A 16,798-nucleotide genomic window follows, 5' to 3' on the forward strand; every position below is an offset into this window, starting at 1 on the left:
GGTGGTGGCCTTAGTGCCACAGTTCAGCTCACTCTGGGTGGAGCTCCCGCCTGGGGTGGGGTGTGTGGGGGGATGGGGGAGAAGCACCTACCAATGATGTAATCACCTGGTGACCGCTCTTGTCCCACCTTTTGTCTTCTTTCTACAAGCACATTTTAATGAGGGATATGTTCACCTAAGATTAAGAAGTACTAAAAGACATCAGATTTATGGGAACCCAGCCAAGTTTCTGAGACTGGCATTGAAATCCTGCCTCAGCTTCCCGAATCATGGGGATTACATTAACTGTCTGTCTGTAAATATCATATGCGATAAAACACAGACTCGGGGCTATGTATGTACCTGGTGGTATGCCACTTTCATGGCATGACCTTGACAGTGGTTTCAATCTATAATACCAGAATAAAGTTATTTTAAATACCATATTAATTTTACCATTATGCAAGTATGGTAAACCTACACAAATGAGTGATGATTGTCTCTCCTTCCCCCATTATTTTTTTTTGTGGGGGAGAACCAGGGATTGAACTCTGGGGCACTCAACTACTGAGCCACATCCCTAGCCCTATCTTGTATGTTATTAGAGACAGGGTCTCACTGAGTTGCTTACCAGCTCACTATATTGCTGATGCTGGCTTTGAACTCTCCATCCTCTTGCCTCTGTTTCAGAAGCCACTGGGATTACAGGCCTGAGCCACAGCCCCCAGCCCCATTCTTCTTTTTTTTTTTTAATATTTATTTTTTAGTTGTAGTTGGAGGCAATACCTTTATTTCACTTATTTATTTTTTTATGTGGTGCTGAAGATTGAACCCAGGGACTCCACAATGCGATCACCCTACTGCTGAGCCACAACCCCAGCCCCCCAGCCCCATTCTTTTAAGGCAAAAAATATATATTCTTCCCTTTGTCTTTGGCTGTTTGTCTAGCACATTCCTGGGATTCCAAGTAGCTCCATTTTTGAGTGGTGGCCTCCATTTGTGGATCTCATTGGCCCCACATTTTGGAGCCATTAATCTTTTGAGGGCTTAACAAGTGACTTCATCTTGGAGGGAAAATAGCCTAGCAAGGATGCCAGGATCTATTGGCAAAGCCCCAAGATCCAAAGAACACAGAAAAGAGCCCAGGAGCATTGGAAAGCCCTTTTACCTTTCTATAGTTGGCCTATAGGGGGATGGGTGAGGGGGTATAGAAGAAGAGAAGCAGCAACACAGAGATGTGAGATCCCAGGGCCTCTGTTGCCAGCAGAGTTCCCCCAGTGAATAAAGTAAGTACCCTTCTTGTCAGGGTGAAGAGTCTGGACTCAGATAATGCCTCACCTATTCAGTGAGTGGTCAGAATGCATGTCTCCCTCTTGACATCTGCTAGGCCTTACACTGCCCAACAATTTACCTGACACTCCCTTGGCAGAAGCTATCCCCTCTCCCTCTTAGTAACAAGCCTTTAGAACCTGGTGGAAACCTTTAGAATCCATTCAATTTAACCTAGATACTAGTTCCCATTCAGAGGTGTTATAGCAACTGTGGTTACCTTTCTTATCATACTAAGGCTGGCAATTGCAGGGAGAACTTGGACTGTATAGGACTCACTCAAATTAGTGGGTCAGGGGTATTTGGTTAACCCTTAATGAAGACAGCAGGCATCAGTGCACAGTAGCACCTATATATCAACAAGCCCTGGATCCATTCTAGATTCGATTAGACAGGTGAGAGGTTACAAAATTACTAAGGCAATGCAGTAAAAGTGGTTTTGTTTTTTTCCCCCCCTGTGCCTCAAAGTCGGGCTATTTGCAGCCACAGCAACCTGCATCCATTGGAGGGCAGTCTTGCACTTTTCAGTGAGGCAAGAGAGTCCACAGCTTTTTTTTTTTTTTTTCCTCCCAGTGTGAGGCTAAATCACCTGGCTGTAAAATGCAGGTGTGGGGATTCCAAGCAATCAGGAGATGATTTGCATTCAAAAGACAGCTTGCTGTGCTTGCAGGTGTGGGGAGGAAAAGGTGGGCACCTGGAAAACCTCTGTTATGCAGGGCTTGGTGGCACAAGCCTGTAATCCCAGCAATTCAGGAGGCTGAGGCAGGAGGAATAGAGCTAAAGTACAGAAAGGGAAATTTATAAAATTTATAGCACCAAATGCTTTCATTAGAAATTAGGAATGGTGCTGGGTTTGTTGGCACATACCTGTAATCCCAGCAGCTCAGGAGGCTGAAACAGGAGGATCAGGAATTCAAAGTCAGCCAGCCTCAGCAAGGATGAGGCACTAAGCAATTGAGTGAGACCCTGTCCCTAAATAAAATACTAAATGGGGTTGGAGATGTGGCTCAGTGGTCGAGTACCCTTGAGTTCAATCCACAGTGCCCCCCTCCCCCGAAAAAAAAAACCCAAAAGATAGACCACTGACTCCAATTAAAATCAAATAAAAGCATGCTTCTTATTTCGACCAGCCAGGCTGCCTCTCCCAACAAAAGACAGTCTTGTAGCTTTTTAGAAGCACAGCTTTATAGCCCAGAAAGTTACACAAAGGGGGATTACAGATAACAAAACTCTGAGAAGCATAACACAAAGGCTAGTTTATCTTTTTTGCTGGCCCCAACATCAGAATTTATGAAGGTCATTAGAGCCTCAGAGAGGGTTGTTATCTGGTCAGGGAAGGCCAAGCATGGGTGAGTTCCAGGCACAGGCAGGCATTCCAACCAGTTTAGAATTTGCAGTAATTTATAGTAAAGCCGAAATTAGCTTTTTATGCCTTGGTGGCAAGATGGCTCCCAATTTTAAGAGGGAATCAGAATGGGTTTATCAAGTTCAGGAAAGGTAGCATTATTGTCTTTTCAGAAGAAAATCTAAATGTAATATATTTAAAACTGTTTCATGCACAAGTGAATTTTGAGTATCATTCTATTACCATTAGAAGTCTACAGTAAAAGCTTCAGAATGGTTATAATACGATGGCCAAACCCATAATTTTTAAAATAAAGCAAAAATAAATTTAAAAAAATAATTAGGAAAGAGTGATGGGAAAACTTTTAAATTCAGTGTGGAGTGTGATTCAGCCTAGACTAGAGGTCTTGAATTAAAGCTGCTGACCCACCTCATGGCCTAGAAAGCCACTTTGTGGGGGCTGGGGCTGGGGCTCAGTGGTAGCGCACTTGCATGGTATTTGTGAGGCACTGGGTTTGATTCTCAGCACCATGCTTAAATAAATAAAAATAAAGATCTATCAACAACTAAAAAATTTTTTTTAAAAAATGAAAGTCATGTTGTGTCCCTTTGGAGGTGGAGGCAAACTGCAACTGAAAGGCTATTTAGAAAGAGGCAATGAGCACAACAATTAGGCAAACATAAAAAGAAGATATTTGCTGTTTCTTGTTTGGATAAAGTCACTAATCTGAATAATATTGAATATTATATATTAATATTGAATATTAGATATTGGGTAGAGAGTCCTTGATGTATATGAGCATGAAGTTTGAAATAAATTATCACTAGGTGTCATTTATTAAAATTATTTATGTGTGTGTGTGTGTGTGTGTGTGTGTGTATATATATATATATATATATATTTTAAAGAGAGAGTGAGAGAGAGGGGCACAGAGAGATAGAGAGAGAGAGAATTTTAATATTTATTTATTTTTTCTTAGTTCTCGGCGGACACAACATCTTTGTTGGTATGTGGTGCTGAGGATCAGGATCGAACCCGGGCCGCACGCATGCCAGGTGAGCGCGCTACCGCTTGAGCCACATCCCCAGCCCTTATGTGTATATATTTATGAACAGAAAAAAAATTGGTTTGTCAAATGTAGAATGAATGGGGATAATCGACCCTGTATTTTTTTTTATAGAACTTCTTCCTGAGATATTATTCTTTTTTAAAAAATTATTTTTGTTTTAGGTGGACACACTATATTTATTTATTTTTTAGAGAAGGGGGGAGAGAAAGAGAATTTAATATTTTTTTTTTTCGTTTTCGGCGGACACAACATCTTTATTTGTATGTGGTGCTGAGGATGGAACCTAGGCCGCACGCATGCCAGGGGGGTGCGCTATCGCTTGAGCCACATCCCCCGCCCCCTCAACTCTTTATTAATTAGGCTTTCTATATTAAGTTTTCATCCTCAAAGACTCTGTTTTAATTTACATTGGGCTATATTATCTATTTTAACTGAGAGTTCATGGGAATGAAATGGGATCCCATTTGATTAAGGCAACTTGTAAGTGTCAAAGCTTTACCTTAACTTTATTTTTCATTCTCTCAGAGCATATTTTACAGCAGTGAGTATTACGAATATGAGAATGTTACTCAAGATAACAGTTAAAGGGCAAATTTATCTAGTTTTCTTTGTATTGTACGTAGCAACTTGCCTTGTTTTTTTTTTTCTTTTTTTGGTACCAAGGATTGAGCTGAAAGGCCACTAAACCACATCCCGCCCTTTTTTGTCTCTTATTTATTTATTTTCTGTTAAGAGGTGGTTTGACAATTCCAATCAATATTTCTTTTCTTTTTTTTTTTTTTTTTAGAAAGAGTGAGAGAGGGGGGGGGGAGAGAGAATTTTAATGTTTATTTTTTTTAGTATTTGGCGGGCACAACATCTTTGTCTGTATGTGGTGCTGAGGATCGAACCCAGGCCGCACGCATGCCAGGCGAGCGTGCTACCGCTTGAGCCACATCTCCAGCCCCCAAAGACTATTTCTCATCAGTTTTTAAAAGTTATTTACAAAAAGTTTCAATTTTACTACTTCTACTTTTAAATATATCAAGCACTTCTAAATATATAGAAGGACGAGATATTCCACAAAAGACCCTGTCTACTATTCACACAGCACTGGTAAAGAAAATTGCATGCGTATCAATGGCTAAATATGAGGTATCTTCTAATATGACCATTTTGTCCTTGAACCTTTTCCTCCTCATTTCCTTCTGTTTTCAGTCCAGTGGACAAGTACAGGCATATGTAACAGAGATGGTTGAACAAATTCATATCCAAAAGTCTTTTTACAGAGGACAAACTTTCCTGTGAATTTCAACATAAAATGTACACAATATTCTATTTTACTAACTCCTTGGTCATACACTCACAACCTCTTTAACATCTAGAGACTAGATGTTGTAAAATTGAGACTTATTTGTCCATTATATACACTATATACACAGCAAAACAAAATGCACAAAAAATAGAAAACTGATGTCTGAAAATGTCCAAGTATGAACACACTGACCTTTTGCAATTGCTTCCCTCCTACCTCCTCCACATCACTGAGCAAGAACAGATAGTAGTACTCTACCACTCACAGAGGTGGCTTAATAGTTCCATTCCCAAAAGACTATTTCATATGAATTTAACAAAAATACATTTGCAAAGTGATATTTTACTACCTCTACATTTAACATACAGCGGGCACTTCTAAACATCTAGACAAGACTAGATGTTTCAAGTAAGGACTCAATTTCTCCACCATGTACATGACAGTCTTGAATCCACAGCACACATGTAACAATAGTTCTCATTTAAAAATGTCTTCAGAATATGAACATTCTGGCCCTTCATGGACCCAGTGGGCTACAATGCTCAAATTTTCAGAAGACAACCCTTCCTAGGAATTTTAACAAAAAACATACAAAATGGTTTACTAATTCTACTTTTGTCATACACTGGCAACCTCTTTAACATCTAGAAAGACTAGATGTAGATTAGGAGGACTCATTTGTCCTTTATACACACTATGTACACAGCAAAATAAAACAAAATCCATAGACAACTCTTGGCTCTTGGTAAGCACACTGGCATGGTGCTCCCCAGGACAGGCACACAACTCTGTACTACTCAACAGGGGTTTCCCTGTTGCCCCCCCCCCTGCATAAAGAAACCATTTCATAAGAATTTTAACAAAAGAAATTTACAAAATGTGTTATATATTTTATTACTTTTACTTTTTTTTTAAAAGGGTTTTTTTAATCTTATTTTTTATTTATTTTTTTGGTGGGGTTCTTTTTTTTTTTGGAACTGGGATTCGAACCCAGGGCTTTGTGAATGCAAGGCAGACACTTTGCCACCTAGCTACATCCTAGCCCACCACTTCTACTTGTATCAGGCACTTTAGAACATGTAGATATTTTTTTAAAAAAAGTATTTAGCATTTTCAACCATACATACACTAATGAGGAATAAAATGCATGCGCAAAATAATGGTTATTATACAAAAAATGTTACTTATGGGCTGGGGATGTGGCTCAAGCGGTAGCGCGCTCGCCTGGCATGCGTGTGGCCCGGGTTCGATCCTCAGCACCACATACAAACAAAGATGTTGTGTCTGCCGAAAACTAAAAAATAAATATTAAAAAATTATCTCTCTCTCTCTCTCTCTCTCACACTCTCTGGCCCAGGACCTTCTTCTCATGGTCAGTCTTCTCCATGTCCAACATCCCACTGAACAAACAAAACCACTTCCTAGAGGTGGTCTAACAGATCCATTTCAAAGTCACTTCCAGAAGGCATTTCTGATTTTTTCAAACAAAATGGCCATGTTTACAAGACAAATTCATATCCATTTACAAGACAAATTTCATATCCAACTCTATCAGACGGCAGGCATCCTTTACCTTTAGGATGTCCAGATGCAGCACAAGTTTTAAAAGGTGGGGGGCAAGTTGAGAGCAGCTTTTTCATATTATAGACAAAGGCCTTTTACAAATGGGCCAGGCAATCTATGAGAGTGGCGGGCGTTTCCAACTGGGCAGATGAGGCCTGTGACTCTCTTTGGTAGAAGGAACTCCAACCGCCCCAACATAAACCACCAACCGCTGGAGGCCGCTAACGGTTCGGGCTTCGCTCACCTTCCAGAACAGTTCCCGTCTTTGTTGGTGAGACAAGGTGAGGTCTAGCAGGCAGCGCTGAGCCCTCACGAGGGCCCTGGACTGTGTGGCTCCGCTGTCCCACACGTGGCTGAGCTTGCAGGGTTCAAGTGTCCTTCTTGGGATCTTGAAGCCCGAACCGGCCTCCAAGGCATTCGGCATTCCAGAGGCCACCATTCTTCTGGCCATGCCATGCACGCAGTCACCCAAAGGGGCCACGTCCCTGGTGGCTACTTCAGCTGGTACAGGCAGGATTGAGTCAGGAGACAGGGCAGCCTGTGGGGTCCAGAGTCCAACAGGTCGCCATCACCATCAGGTCATCCATCCTGGGTGACAGGCTCATCAGTCCTTCACAGCCAGGGCCAGCCAGTGGGCAGTGGGCAGGAGCTCCGTGGGTCTGCAGGGGAGGCTGGGTCCTGTCTGCGGGCCCCCTAGCTCACCCACTGGCCCCAGGCCAGGGGCCCCCAGAGGGCCCAGGAGAGCAGGCCGCACTCACTGAGTTGCTTAACACCTTGCTAAGTTGCTGAAGCTGGCTTTGAAATCCTGATCTTCCTGCCTCAGCCTCCTGAGCTGCTGGGATCACAGGTGTGCATCACTGCACGTGGTATGTCCAGATATAATTGTAACTTTCATCCGGGTATGGATAACCTCACACATTTTTTGTCTCCTGTTTCAATTTATCATCTATACATCAAATACATGTTGTCCTGCTATCAGAAAAGCCTATCAGCACCTTGTAACCATTTTGTTGTTTTTTGGGGGGATTGAATGAACCCAGGGGTGCTATGCTGCTGAGCCATAACCCTAGCCCTTATTTTTTTTTTCATTTAATTTATTTGCTTATTTTTATATGGTTCTGAGATAGAACCCAGTGCCTCACTCATGCTAGGCAAGTGCTCTACCACTGAGCCACAACCCCAACCCCTAATTATTTTTTGAGACAGGGAATCCATAATTTATTAGCTTGACCTTATGTGACTGAAATCTCAGTCCTCATTCTTGAAGCCAATCCAATAACAAAGACAAGGTCTTGAGAAAAAGGAAAATGTTTCATTGTTTTGTTAGCAAAGGAGAAACAGGTGAACTCCTGTCCCAGAGCCTGTGATTCTGCCCATCATGAGCAATAGGAAACTCTTAAAGATGTGATTCAGAGAAATAAAATAAGGGAGGAGAAGGTCAGGGGAAAGAATGTTGGGAAAAGAAAAAAACATGTTTCAAAGCCACAAGGGATATAATCAAAGCATCAAATGAACCCCCGTTACACTTAAACCTCTGATCCTCCTGCCTCTGCCTTCAAGTTGCTGAAATTATTGGCCTATGCTACTGCACATTGCAGTTGTTAATGTTTTTGTTACATAAATTCTTTGTGGTGGTAGAAATTGAACCATACAAGGCAAGCACTTACCAACTAGCCCCTATACAAATTTTGACTTTCCAGTTTCATGAAATTATGGACATTTGCGTCCTTCCTTCCTTCCTTCCCTCCCTCCCTCCCTCCCTCCCTCCCTCTTTTTTTGGTATCCAGGATTGAACGCTCTGAGCCACATCCCCAGCCCTATTTTGTATTTTATTTTGAGACTGGTCTCACTGTTGCTGAGGCAGGCTTTGAACTCATCTCCTATCTCAGCCTCAGGAGCTTCTGGGATTACAGGCGTATGCCACAGTGCCCGGCTAGTTAGATATTATTTATACATGAATGCATTCTACCATATATTTATATTAAAATGGTACATGTATATAATTGATTTTTTTACCTTTTATTTTATTTTCATTTGTCCAGTTGTTTGCTTATGAATTGTTAAGTAATCAAAGGCTAGCTTTATGCTTGCTAGATGTGATATTTGCTCAGTACTTAAAGTTCAAAGTCCCTTTCTTGGGGCTGGAGATGTGGCTCAAGCGGTAGCGCGCTCGCCTGGCATGCGTGTGGCCCGGGTTCGATCCTCAGCACCACATACAAACAAAGATGTTGTGTCTGCCGATACTAAAATATAAATATTAAAAAACTTCTCTCTCTCTCTCTCTCTCTCTCTCTCTCTCTCTCTCAAAAAAATGTTTTAAAAAAATAAAAAACAAAGTCCCTTTCTTTTTTTCTTGGACTTGTAGTCACCTTAAGAGAGTCCATTTTCGTTTTATAGTTTAAAATTTTTCTTTACATTTATAGCCACCTGATGTGCCTCACCGCCCCCCCCCCTTCTGTCTGTCTTTTAGGCTTCCTCATGAGGTTGGTTTGTCTTCATGGTTTAGGAAAAAAAGTGGAGGAAAGAGGAGGAACTTGATGTCTAGGTAGTAGCTGTTCTCTGAGACTACCTGACACCTTAGAAAGGTAACCAGACTTACAGCCTCTCCTCCCCACATTCTCGCTGCCCCCACCCCATTCTAGGGTTTAAACCCTGGCACTTTACCACTAAGCAACATCCCAGGTCCTTTTTATTTATTTTGAGACAGGGTTTTGCTAAGTTGGTGAAGGTCTCACTAAATTGGTGAGGTTGGCATCCATCTTGCCATACTTCTAACTTAGCCTCCTAGGTCATCATTTTTTGCACAAGAGTGCTGCAGCAGGACCACAGAGATGTGAGATCCCAGGGCCACTGTTGCCAGCAGAGTGCCCTTATCTCCCCAGTGAATGGGGCACCCTTCTTGTCAGCCTGAAAAATGCAGCCTCAAGTAAGACCTCACTAATTCAGAAGTGCTCTGAATGCATGTCTCCCTCTTGACATCTGCTAAGCCACACCCTGGTCCCAAATCTCCTCATAGCTCCTTGGCAGTGGTTGTGTTCCTGAAAGCTGGGTCCTTCTCCCCATGTCAACCAAATAATGAGGACATGGTTTTTGGGTTTTTTTTTTTTTTAGTTATACATGGATATAGTATCTTTATTTTGTTTATTTATTTTTATGTGGTGCTGAGTATCGAACACTTTAGCCTCAAATAAAATCAGGATGTAGTACACATAATTATCACCATATGGTAAGTCTTCTATGAATCATCAGTAAGAGAGGGACATCTATTTGTATATATCCAGAAGACAGCATTCTTCACTTTGCTTTTCCACATGTCCTCAGACAACATCAGGATACATGGTGAGAGGAGACTTACAAAGCAGTATATGGGAGTCAAAAGGTCATCATTTTTTGCACTTGTCCTCGGAAAACATCCATCAGAGTGACATTAAAGTGCTCTTCATTCTGAATGTGGGTATAAAAGTAACATTCCCAGAGCCTGTGTTCGTATTATGGTAGATGTATTCTTTACTATCATTCACTAATGAATTTTTGTTTTTTTCCATAGGATTTGGAGGATAACACCCAGACAGGGAAACGTGCCATTGTTCCTGCTACTGTGTATTGTTTCATTTTCTTTGTGCTACATATTTTTGACATATGAAAGTTTGTCTTCAGTTAGGGATATCTGGCACAGCTTTGATTATGGAGGGAAATTTTGACTCTGCTTGGGGATGGAGTGAAACGATTCTCTCAACCCAAGGTAGAAGGGTAAGTATCTTTGTTGATGATGATATCCACATAGAAAGGTAAGTATTTTTATTGGTAGTAATGTAGTGATATTACATATTCTGATACCACTTTGAAAGGCAAAATTATCCTGGCTGAGGCAGGAGGATCGTAAGGTAATATATTATTTTTACTGCTCCATGTATTTTACATAAATGACAATAGTTTAAACCCAATGTGAACTTTCATTTCACTGAATGTTCCTCTGATGGTCATATGATATGAGAATTAAATTTGTACACTAAGAATAGTGGAAATTTCGATTCTTGACATGTACACAAATCACCAGGAGAAAGGGAATATTTCTTAATGCTAGGAAGACGTAAATTGCAGTAAAAAGTCTTCAGTAAGGTTTCTCACAATATGGCCAAAATAATATCAGAAAGAGGGAAAGAGAAATAAAAAATATCAGAAATTCAAGGTTAAATATCGCATAATGAAGACTAAATTTGAAACACACACATTATTTTTCCATTTGGTGGCCTCAAATGTATCTAACAGTGGCAAGTTGAGTGTGAAACGTGTCACAGTAGAAGAATGTCTTGTAAGAAAAGTCCGCTGAGTTCCCAGTCAGAATGGGGGACTCTACTCAGGACCAGAGAGAGGGGTTCTTGGCCTATGGAATGTGAAATTCATTTCTTCTGGCAGAACTCTGATTAGGGGCAGTGATCCTTCCAAAGTGTGCTTTGGAGTGAAGTGATGATGCGCTCCACTTGGCCTTCTATGTGGAGTTCCAGAAGGTAAGGGAAGTGTCTTTACTGCTGGTGATATACACACTTGTCACCAGTGTGCCTCACCACGTGGCCTCAATCATTCTCCAAATGAGTGGCTATAGGTGGCCTACCTTCCAGCTGATCTTCCTCTGACACAAACCATCGGGACTGTTCTGTGCTCTCTGGTTCCAGACTGAATGTGGCTGTACATGCCAGAAACAGGGGGGCATACAGCACACACGTGGGAGGTTTCCATAGGTAGAGACTGATTTGCAGCTGGCACTTTATTCCATTTCCAGGAGAGATGAACGCCCAGTGGGAAAGTAGTCCCTTCGGGGTGGAGTGTGACTTGAGTTTCTTCACTGCTGCCCTCTGAAGACTGAGCTGTCCTTCTTTCAGATACATAGTGCCAGTTGGTTGGGTATGTAGCTCCACTGAAATAAGAGGTGAGGCAGAGAGAGGCCACTTTCCTTCAGGGCTGTTGTCAACTACTGTGAGGGGTCAAGGCCAGTATAATTCACTTCCCCAAATACTGAACACAGAGAGTGGGAACTGTGAAGAATGATGGCAAGGAAAGGCTTGAGAATACTTGCTATCCTTGGTAGTTGTCCTGGAGAGACTGGTTCAGTGGTAGCCTAAAGAGAGAGTTTCAGAAAAGGAACCACCTGACTTACGTGTTGTACTTGGGCAGCAGCTGATAAAAAGAATAGTATAGAATATATAATCATTTTATATAAAATAAAAAGTATATGGGTATATAACACTATGAAATAATTATACATTATATGGAATTATATAATTGTATCGGACCAATGACCAGCATCTCATTGTGGGGTTCTTTTTCCTGCCCAGGAGAATCTAATCTACCCTAAAACTTAAAAGTCTCAAATAATTAGTGAATAACAAAACACAAATATTCAGAAATATATTTACAAAAGGCGAAGCTCCAGTGGTTTATTTGAGAGGGTAGATCAAAGGCAGGGATAAGGTTTCCAGGGCAGAGTCTTGTCAGGTCACACCTATCTCAGGTGCTGTGTGAGATCTTTGGCAAAGCTTGAGAGTGAAGTTCGCCTGCATCAGGCCGTCCAGCCCTGCAGTCGTGCCATGGGAAATTCCCAATGCCAGACTTCTCCCCTCACAAGGCTACTATGTGCAACATAGTCTACACACAGGAGACATAAAAAGTGTATTTCAAAGTGTAATTTTATAACAAATATAACAAAATTAAATATTAGACCTAATGTTTATAGAAATATGTAATATATTAAATCATAATGTCATCTATCATATATCATTATATAGATCACATTACGATTGAGTAATGCATAATTATGAAATAATATGTTGTTTATGACATGGCATATTATTCATAACATAGAAAATATTAATTAAGTATGTAGAATATTAAATGGTATCATGTATTTTACATTCTGTATATATTATGTAATAAAATCATTATACCAGGTGCAGTGGGGCACACCTATAATTCCAGCAACTTGAGTGGCTGAGGCAGGAGGATCGCAATTTCAAGGCTAGCCTCAGCAACTGAGGTTGGAAATGTATCTCTGTACTAAAGTGCCCCTGGTTTCAATCCCCAGTGCCTAAAAAAAAATATCTTCATGTTCAATTGTTGCTTAAATACGGGGCTGGGGATGTGGCTCAAGCGGTAGTGCGCTTGCCTAGCATGTGTGCATCCCAGGTTTGATCCTCAGCACCACATACAAAGAAAGATGTTGTGTCTGCCGAGAACTAAAAAATAAAATTTAAAATTCTCTCTGTCTCTCTCTCTTTCTTTTAAAAAAAAAAAACAAACAATTGTTGCTTAAATGATTTTATATGTGCGAATATGTATAATATGGTATAATGTGCAAGCATTATATAAGCATTATATGTGAAATATGATTATATAAAACAATATTACATACAAAGTTTACAAAGATAATTGTTACATATACTTTTATAGCTGTATTCTATGTAGTATAGGTGATAGTATATACTCTGTATTATTACATGTTATGTTACATTTGAAATATGTATTGCCCATATTATTTGTCCTACATATTACATGTTATAAAATTTATAATGATATAGAATTTCACATACTGTCATAAAATAATGATTGCATGTACATTATATAATGTAGATTACATATACTTGTGTGTAAGTTATGAAAATTTATTTCCAGTCATAATGAATTGTATTTACTTCAACATGGAATCACTTTCTCTTTTAGTTACCTTTTTTGTCACTGTTACCAAAACACCCAACAAGAATGACTTAGAGAAGGAAAAATTTACTTGGAACTCAAAATTTCAAATGTCTAAGTCCATAGATAGCTGACGCCATTACTCCTGGTTCCAGGTGAGGCAGTATATCATGGTAAAAATGGCACGAGGAGGAAAGTAGCTCAGATTATGGTGGGGTCAGGAAGGAGAGAGAGAAAGAGACCAAGGAGCCATAGGGAAGATAGACACTTCTAGGGTAAACCTACAGTTACCACCCAGTCTGTCCATTCGAACTAGGATGTACTCATTAGGTTATAGCTCTAATAATCCAATCATTTCACCTCCAAACTTTCCTGCATCAGCAGGAGTTTTGGAGGGGCATCTCATATCCAAATCTTAACACTTTGTATAAATATAATTATGTGTACTTTAGTAATATAGTCATGAAATTTTTTATCTTCCTGTTCTAAATAATATATTAAATATAAAATGAGATGTATCAAATGCAAATGTTTTCACTAAAGCATAAGCCTATTAATTATATATCTAATATATAATCATTATGCAAAAAATATTGGCATATTATATCAAATATATATCATCACTTTGTATTATTAGTATTTTTGGGTGCCACGAATTGAACACAGGGGTACTTATCCACTAATCCATATCCCCAGTGCTTCTTATTATTTATTTTTTTTTGGGAGGGGGTTTGTTTTGTTTTATCTTGTTGGTATCAGGGATTGAACTCAGGGGCCCTCAACCACTGAGCTATATCCCAGCCCTATTTTGTATTTTATTTAAAGACAGGGTCTCACTGAGTTGCTAAGTGCCTTGTCCTTGCTGAGGCTGGCTTTGAACTTGTGATCCTCCTGCCTCAGCCTTGTCTCACACTGAGCTTTTGGGGGACACCTCACATCCAAACCATAACATCCACCAAGATAGCCACCATGACGGAGACACCTGACAAGGAAGAGAGTTGGATAGGGTGTGTCAATCAGGGAAGGCAACACAGAAACACACACAGACACACACGTACCTGAAATAACAAATAGTTTTCTTTTATGATTTCAATATTTAAATTTTATATCATTTAATTTGCAAATAATAACTTATAGGGTATTATATAATGTTTCAATATATGATACATTATGAATCACAGAGAGAAGACAGCAGTGACTTCACAGGGTTAAATGGAATGCAGTAGTTGCCCAGGATCTCTGTGAAAACAGCATATGGCTAGCAGGACTGTGAGAGGGTCCTGAGTGTTAAGGCGTTTATTGGGATTAAGGACTCATGCAAGAAGACTCTCAGGGGGAGTTGTAATTGGTGGATTTCAAGCAAGCAGGTGTGAGCTCCGTGGTGGGCACCTATGACTGAGGGGTGCTCACTTAGGAAGATCTGCACAGTCCAGCAGCCTGTGGAGGTCTATTGATTAGTCAAATAGGTTGCAGAGAGCTGTTCCATTGGGAAGTGATCACTAGCAGGAGATTGTATATAGAAGATATCTGAATTGATCACACTGAGGATGTGGCAGCAAGGGGAAATAGAACCTATGTCAGGGATAATGAAGCCCTCCTGTGGTATGAGAAATTGCATGTTATATGTAACAGAGATGCTGAGTCAACATAAAATTATAAAATTCACTACAACTTACCTCATGGTCTGTAGCGTTACTTTGCGTTCTGGGGATTGAATCCAGGGATTCTTAACAACTGAGCCACATCCCCAGCCTTTTTTTAAATATTTTATCTAGAGACAGGGTCTTGCTGAGTTGCCTAGGACCACACTAAATCGCTGAGGCTGGCTTTGAACTCTTGATCCCCCAACCTAAGCGTTCCTAGCTGCTAGGATTATAGGAATCTGCTACCGCACTCGGCTCACTAGCATTATTTTAAAATGTAAAGCAGTTGTAGTTTGAGTGGTACACATACTGACTATAGAAAGACGGTGGTTGGCAGCTGAGATATGGAGATGAAAGCTGAGAGATTGTGGGGAAAGCTGGATGTGTATAGCAGCAAGCCAAAAAATCAGGGAGTGTGGGATCCTGTCTCCAGCGAGAAGGCACTTGATACAGGTGCCTCGTAAGGAAGTAAATAATCTCCTTTAACTTTTGTGACCTGTGCCTGTTTTTCTTCTAGGTATAGAAGTTTAGGATTGTACATTTGTACAGAGTGCATGGATCATGGACTATGTAATGAGTTCAGAAAGAAAAGCCAGGCGAAGATTTTGGCACAGGGGTGAAGACTTCTTCAGCACACAAAGTCACATCATCTCCATTGGTGAGATGTAGGAAAATGGCCATGTTTTGGGGGATGTGGGACTGGGGTATGCTTTGAAGTGACAATACACTGGCCTTGATGCATTTGCCTAGTTTTGTTAAAACCATGGCTTACTGCAAAGATAGGGACTTCTGAAGTAAATGTTCAGAGAATTCCAATACAAAGTAGAAATGAATATTTCAGCACACTGAGCCATATACAAGCTTGGCATTGATGAAAAGAAGCTGCATGAACTCTACTAATGTAGCAGTGACAGGTAAGTTATCTACAGTGACTAGTGGAGTTCTTATATTAATTTTAAGTGCCTTGTAGATACACGGAATAGTCATTGGAGTTTCATTATTCCACTTAAAATGAGCTCCCTTATGTTTATTGCATTGTACTGATAAGTATGTCACATAACAGCAACCATTTTAACCTTCCTGGACCCTTCAATGTTCCCAACACATTTACCTTGCCATGCGCCATCACCACTATCCAGTTCCAGAACACTTCTGTTACCCCAAAAGACACTGTGTACCTGTTAGCCCTTAGTCCCTGTTGTCCCCTCCCCTCACTGCTTGGCAACCCCTATCTCTATGGGATTGCCTATTCTGGACATTTCAATAAACAGCATGACTTTCTTAGTTTATTAACTTGATTTATGACTTTTAAATGTTTAGGCATGTGGTTTGTGGGCCTTTGATAAAGAAAATTATTGATGCAAAAATTATTAATTACAATTTTCTGTTTTCCTTTACTCCTTTTAATGACTGAATAATCACTTACGTTTTGTAGCAGTTAAGTGAAACATTTCAAGTAGTACATGTACATGTCACCTGCAACATTTTCTGCCATTCTTGGAGGAGGCGTGTAGTTGATTGGACACAATTCATCTAGTGTTGTTCTTGCCCTTGGCCATTGGCTGCTCTCAGGTCCCTAATAGTTGTTGGTATTGCTGAACATCCCAGCGGTACATGTACATTCTGAGATTTTGCATATTTTCTTTCCAAAGAAAAGGAGTGGACCTTTGAACCGTGGCCCAAGTTTGTTTTCATTTTTGTTGTCTTTGTATAGAATGCGGAGGGGAGGGGGTGAATGGGCATGCACAGGACTTCTGCAGTCTGTGGCACTATTACTCTGTGTGTGTTCATCTCCTCTGCTACTATCACCAAACTGATCAAGATCATCCTGGTCCATTTTCTCTTCCTCTTCAGCAGCATGTTCTGCATCTTCCTCCTGTTTTTCTTGG

General features: G+C 40.4%; 1 long non-coding RNA gene across 28 annotated transcripts in view; it reads left to right on the plus strand.

The window, feature by feature from the left end:
* Positions 1 to 16,798, plus strand: part of LOC308639171 — a 247,633-nt gene that overhangs the window by 150,415 nt on the left and 80,420 nt on the right. For 27 of the 28 annotated variants that reach the window (XR_014019991.1, XR_014019992.1, XR_014019995.1 and 24 more), the window contains 3 exons: positions 9,050 to 9,164; positions 10,127 to 10,329; positions 15,427 to 15,567. This is a non-coding gene — a long non-coding RNA (uncharacterized lncRNA). Of the gene's footprint in view, positions 1 to 9,049; positions 9,165 to 10,126; positions 10,330 to 10,995; positions 11,088 to 11,359; positions 11,482 to 15,426; positions 15,568 to 16,798 lie in introns of all 28 variants that reach the window. The other variant, XR_014019997.1, reaches the window with a different exon arrangement.

The sequence above is a fragment of the Spermophilus citellus genome (assembly GCF_964194105.1).
Source record: "Spermophilus citellus genome assembly, chromosome: X".
NCBI classification, from domain to species: Eukaryota; Metazoa; Chordata; class Mammalia; order Rodentia; family Sciuridae; genus Spermophilus; species Spermophilus citellus.